Genomic DNA, 6942 nt, shown 5'->3' with positions numbered 1-6942 from the left:
GGAGAGACCCAACCCGTGCATCCGAACCATATGGTTGGGTTGCAGCAAAAAAGAGGCTGAGGGCGAATCTGAGGCAGAGGCTCCAGGCACATCCAGCGAGACAACCAGACCCTCAGCGATCACCACGGGAGCCCCCATGCCCCGTCATGCTGCAGCTGGCAATCGAGAGGGGAGATGCCACAGGAGGAAGAAAAGGCAGCAATCCATCCAGAAGTGATGTGAAATTTCATGGACACCTGCGACGCCTGGGATTTTTCCTAACCCAGGTCCTCAACTATATGGAGGAATGTGGCCAAGACATATTCCTCTGACAGCGCCAGAATCCGCATTGTGCAGGTGGCTCTAGATGGCATTGCTGCCGACTGGGTGGTGGACTTGTACGATTTGGATGCACCAGAGCTGCTAAACTTCAATCAGTTCATGTTCTCCCTCAGGCACAGGTTCGAAGACCCATTGGCAGACCAGAAATCCCAGGAGAGAATGAAGTCCATAAAGTGAGGCAGACGCCCGGTAGCTGAGTATATCCAGGAGTTTCAAACCACTGCCAGCAAACTGAACTGGCCCGAAGACATCTTGCTCAGCCACTTCAAGGACAGCCTGAACTACGATCTCTACAATTCCTGCCTTCCCCGAGGGGACCCACACCGACTGCATGACTGGTATATCCTGGCTGAAGAAGCGGAGATCGACTTGGCAAAGAGACACTGCAGAGGGAAGTCCTGGGAGAAGCTGTCACCCAAAACCGGGAAGCAACAACCCCCCGCAAAGAAGACCACCAGCTGTTTCTGATGCAGAGAAGAAGGGCACTGCGCTGCGGACTGCCGCTCATGCACCTCACTCGAGAAACCAGAACAGAGGTCAGCTGGAAAGTCTGGGAGGTCACCAGCCAAGCCCCAAAAGCTGGCCATGAAGGGCACCGAAGCTGTCAAGTTCCCCCTGACCACCCAGAAGGGGAAAGGAATTCTGGCCTACATTAACTTGTCAGACGAAACTCCGAAGACGAACCCCTGGTAAGTGGACCCATCGTTCCCCTCACCCAGACAGTAACTATACTTGCCCCCTCTATGCCCAAAGCTGTAGCAGTAAGGGCACTAATTTACTCTGGGTGCACACGTTGCCTCATCAGCCCCATACTGGTAGGAAACCTGGGCATTCCGGTGAGGAGGCTGAGAAAAATGATTTCTTTCAGTAAATTAGATGGGCCCATAGCAGGGGGGATGCCAGCTACTCTAGCCACATTGCCAGTTCAACTCACGCTGAGAGACCATATAGAGACTCTAGAGACTATAATTTTCATGGTCACCCCAGGCATGGAATGCCCCATAATTTGGAGCATGGCATGGCTTGCAAAGTGGAATCCCAGGGTGACTGGTGAACAGCAGAGCTCAGTTTCCCAAAGGGAGAACAGAAAAATCCACCAACCGAGAGAGCCCCACATGACCCCCTGATGGAGAAACCAGCTATGGGAGAGGAAAAGGAAGTGCCCGAGATACCGGAAGAATATAGGGACCTCGCTGAAGTGTTCAGTGAGGAAAGATCAGACAAACTGCCCCCACATCAACCCACAGACTGTGCAATTGAAATTAAGCCTGGAGTGAAGCTCCCAAAACCTAGACTGTACTCCATGAGCCCTGCAGAACTGCGGGAGATGCAGAAATTCATAGACAAAACCCTAGAGAGAGGTTTCATCCAGCCCGCCTCACCCAAGGTGGCTGCTCCGGTTTTGTTTAGAGAAAAGAAGTACAGAACTCTTCATCTGCTTGTGGACTATAGGGCCCTGAACACTATAAGTGAAAGTAATTTGTACCCCTTGCCACTGATGAAAGATATGATATCCCACTTCTCAAAGGGGAAAATCTTTACAAAATTGAACTTGCAAGAGGTGTACTATTGCATTAGAATCAAGGAGGGAGATGAATGGAAAACCGTTTTTAATTGCCTCATGGGTTGCTACCAATTCAGGGTCCTACCCTTTGGATTACAAGGAGCCCCAGCAGTCCTCATGCAATTGATAAATGACGTATTGTGGGAGCACCTATACAAGGGGGTCCTGGTTTACTTGGTGACATCCTTATATTCACATAGCCCATGGAGGAGCAAGTGAACTTAATCAGAGCCATCCTAAAGAAATTACTAGCAGTTCACCTTTATGTTAAACTATCAAAGAATTCCATAAAGAAAAGATAGACTACCTAGGATACCGAATCTCTCCAGAGGGGATAGAAATGGATCCCGAAAAGGTTCGGGCAGTGCTGAAATGGGCGCCACCCCGCACAAGAAAGCAATTACAAAGCTTCCTGGGGTTCACTAATTTTTACTGCCAATTCATCCCCTCGTTTGCCCAGATAGTTTTACCGATCACCAACTTATTAAAAACTAAGGAGCAGACAAAACTCAGCCAAGCGCTAAAGTAGACAGTAGAATGCCAAGCTGCTTTTGAAAAGCTAAAAAGACTTTTTTTTGGCTGAACCCACCCTGAGGCACCCTGACCCAGATAAGCCTTTTGTAATACAAGTAGATGCTAGCGATGTAGCAGTAGGAGCTGTATTATTGCAAGAAAAAGAGCAAGGGGCCTTGCAACCCTGTGCTTACACCTGTTGAAAGCTCATGGAGACAGATCAGCATTGGGCAGTATGGGAAAAGGAGGCATACACGGTGAGGTGGGGGCTCCTCACCTGGCATCATTTCCTTGAAGGGAATAAAATCCCCTCCCAGGTCTGGACTGACCATAAGAACCTGGAAGCTTTAAAAACACCCAGGAAATTCACACCAAAGCAAGCCCGGTGGTCACCACATTTTCACCAGTTCAATTTCACAATCAAACACCTCCCAGGGGGGAAGAATTTCCTAGCCGATGCACTTTCCCACATGCCCCAATACAACAGTGCCAAACCTAGTGTTACAAAACCTCTCCTATCAGAAATGCAACTGGTAGCACAGGTAATTACCCGAGCACAAGCAAAACTGAGGAAACCATTGGCCAGCCAAGCAGGGATCAAATTTAGAAAAGTTTTAGAAACCGATGAATGGTTCCTAAGCCACAAAAACCTTTGCACAATTATGCATGGTCTGCCTTGGGTGGGAGAGAAGCTATACATACCAAAAAAACCAAAGGCTCACATTTATGCAATTATGCCATGACACAAAGTCAGCGGGCCACTTTGGGTTCGTGAAAACACTATACCTAATCAAAAGACAGTTCTGGTGGCCCTCTCTCAAAAAAGATATTTGAAAGCTATGTAGCCAGCTGCCCAACTTGTGCAGCTGTAAAGAGACTGCAAGGGAAATCACCCGGGTTGTTGCAACCGGTAGCAAGCCCATCAGCATCATGGAAGGAAATCTCCATGGATTTTATAGTAGAACTACCAGAAAGCAGTAGAAATACAGTTATTTTGGTGGTGACAGACCTAGTTTCCAAGCAAGTGCATTTCATTCCCTGCTCAAAAATCCCAACCGCCAAAACCCTAGCAAAATTGTTCGTTCAACATATCTACAGGTTGCACAGAGCACCCCAACACATCATATCAGATAGGGGGGGTGCAATTCACCTCTGAGTTCTGGAAGGAGTTCCTGAACCTTCTAGGGACCACCCAAGGACTATCATCTAGTCACCATCCACAGACGAATGGTGGGACAAAACGTTCAAACTCAATACTGGAACAATATTTAAGATGCTTCATTAATTACCAGCAGACAAACTGGACTGATTTACTTCCATTCGCAGAAGTTGCCTACAACAGTGCAGTTCACTCCAGCATGGGCTACACCCCTTTCCAAGTAGCCACCGGCCAAAGCTTTAATTCAATGCCAGAACTATCACCCAATGAACCAGCTATCCCCCTCCCTAAAGGAGTGGATAGATCAATTTAAAAATACCTGGCTGGTAATTAGAAAAGCACTAGACAATGCCAGACAAGCTTACAAAGCACAAGCAGACAAAAAAAGAATTGAGCCCAAACCATTCAAAATAGGAGAAATGGTTTATCTTTCAACCAAATTACCTAAAATCCCTGCAGCCATCAAAGAAACTGGGACCGAAATACATAGGATCATTCCCAATCATTAGAATCATAAACCCAGTAATGGTAGAACTGAAACTCCCAAAATCACTCAGGCAAATTCACCCCATTTTCCATTGCAGCCTCCTCAAACAAGAGCAACAGTCACCCTTAAGACCAGCTGTTGCTCCGCCTCCTCCCCCCATTATGGTAGAGGGGGAACAACATTTTGAAATAAAAGATATTCTAGACTCCAGAAAATATCAAGGTGCGACCCAATACGTAGTAGCCTGGAAACATCTTCCCTCTTCCCAAAATGAGTGAGTCTACAAATGCCGTATTAACGCTCCAAAGTTGCTGAAAAAATTTCACACAGAACACCCAAACAAACCTGACTAACCTATATGCATTTATCTTTATCTCTCCACAGGTGGATCTCTTTTTTTAAGGGAGGCAGGATGCCAGAACCCATATCAATAGATTCCCCAATCCTTTCCTCTCCCCCTTCCTCCTGTCGCTATTCTTTCCTCTTTCATCCTGACCCAAATCTTACTCTCTTCCATCCTGGGTTCTGCCATACTCCTAGAGGGGAGGGGGGACTGTTTGAGGATTATTGCCTTGACTTCCTCTATTGCTACAATGTAACACTTTGCTTTTCTGCATTATTTCTTGTGAACTTTCCCATCCCTTACTGTCAGCTAGCAAAGGGAGGGTAAGAATGGAATGCAACCTCCAGAGACTGCTTTATCTCCATGGCCCCAGAGAAGGTGCAAAGAGCTGCCTAAACATTTCACCTACAATCAGAGATGGCCCGATGCTATCTCCCTGTTCCCACGAGGAACCTAACATCTGGGGATTGGGCCATTTGAATTGACTGGATGAACTATGGTGTGGGGTTATGCTTGGGACACTTTACCTATTGTTCCCCGTGGGAAATCCTCAGATCCTGTCTAGTATGCCTGCAATCAGCTTCTCCTAATAAAAGTTCCTTATGGAAGAAACCGTTTCAAGAGTTCTGCTTTCTTGGGATGAGGTAATGAAGCGGGCCCTGACATTAGACAGGATCTGCAGTAACAGTCAGGCCGGAAGGAAGACCCTTAACAGGGGACTTTAAACATTATCCATGTCAGATACGGGAGCAGGGAAGGAAGAACCCGCCATGAAGAGGGAACCCCCCTCTGCCAGCACAGAGCCATAGAGGAGTACATCAAGGAATTCTGGGATCTGGCATGCCAACTCAACTGGCCAGAGTACATCTTCATCAGTTGTTGTCATGTGTCTGACTAATGAAACACTTCAAAGAACTTTCAGGCATTGTTTAACCTAAAAAGGCTTTATTAGTGAAAAGGAGTGTCAGCATGGCATGGAGAATGCCAAGATCTGAATTTTCCTTCCTTCGCACATAACATCCCAGGCATTTCTCCTCCCCTATTTTGGGGTCATGATTCACATCTTCCAATTAGCCAGGAGGGCAAAGATTCACTTCAGTTCCCTTCTGTGCGCTTTTCTCTCCTCTCATTCTCAACTGAATTAACTCTAAAAGTACCAGACAGTTCTGCATATTTTGTCAAATCAAGAATATTAAATATTAGCAGAATTGTCATCTGGCCCCCCCTTACAAAAAGGACAGATTACCTAATTTTCCACATCCCTTTTCAGCCCCAGCCACCAAAATTGCCGGCGGGTGAGGTGTAGGGTTTTCAAATATCCAAAGTGTCCAGCCTGTTTTACATCATGGCTGTGTTTGAGAGCATTAAGATGGAGGGCTTCTGGAAAATATAGTTTCCCCCCTTTGTAAGCCAAGCCATCCCTGCACATTAGGGAGGTTTGATTATCTTTGAACCATTGATCGGTGCGGAGCTCTCATTTTATTTTCTTTACCTCAGGGTCATCAGGATTGGGGACCCTGCGAGGCGTAAGTTGAGCGGCAGTTTGTGGATTGGGGATAATTACCTTGTTAACCTCCTCCCGTTCGCTTTTGTATTGGGGTAATTGGGATAGTGCATCAGCTAGGAAGTTTTTTCCTCCTGGTATGTACTTTAGAGTGAAGTTGAAGTGGTTAAAGTACTGTGCCCATCACACTTGCTTTGGGGACAATTTGCAGGGAGTTTTCAGTGCTTCTAGAGTTTTGTGATCTGTCCATACTTCAAATGGCACCTTGCTCCCTTCTAGATTGTATCGCCAGTTTAATAGCGCTGACCTAATCCCGAAGGCCTCTTTCTCCCAGATTGCCCATCTCCACTCACTTTCAGTAAATTTCTTAGAGATGTAGGTGCAGGGTTGCAGGACCCCACTTTTGTTCTTTTGCAGTAATACAGCTCCAACTGCCACATCGCTGGCATCGGCTTGAATCACAAAGGGCTCCCCTGGGCAGGGGTGCTTTAGGACCGGTTCAGCAGCAAATAGTCTATTTAAATTCTCAAAAGCTGTTTGACAGCCCATCGTCCATGCTAGTGGTTGGCCCGGTTGTGACTTCCCTCCTTCTTTGCCTGTTTTGAGTAGTTCTGTAAGGGGTAAAAGAGGGGATGAATTGATGATAAAAGTTGGCAAAACCCAGAAAGCTCTGGAGCTGTTTGTGAGTCTTTGGGGGCTGCCATTCGATTATAGCTTTCACCTTGGCTGGATCCATTTCAATACCCTCATTGGAGATTCTGTAGCCAAGATAATCTAATCGAGTCTGGTGAAATTCACATTTCAACAATTTGACATAAAGCTTGGCATTCAATAGTTTCTTTAACACTTTTCTCACCAGCTTTATGTGATCAGTCGTATTTGTGCTGTATATCAGGATATTGTCAAGATACACCAAAACCCCTTTGTACAAGTGATCATGTAGGACCTCTTTAATCAACTGCATAAATACGGCTGGGGCCCCTGTAGTCTAAATGGCATGACTTTGAACTGATAGCTCCCCATAGGATAGTTGAAGGCAGTTTTCCACTTG

Source organism: Crotalus tigris, unplaced genomic scaffold, assembly GCF_016545835.1.
Source record: "Crotalus tigris isolate CLP2741 ecotype Arizona unplaced genomic scaffold, ASM1654583v1 scf7180000024341.3516292, whole genome shotgun sequence".
NCBI lineage: Eukaryota > Metazoa > Chordata > Lepidosauria > Squamata > Viperidae > Crotalus > Crotalus tigris.
The sequence above is the reverse complement of the archived record's forward strand: the minus strand, read 5'-3'. Positions refer to the sequence as shown.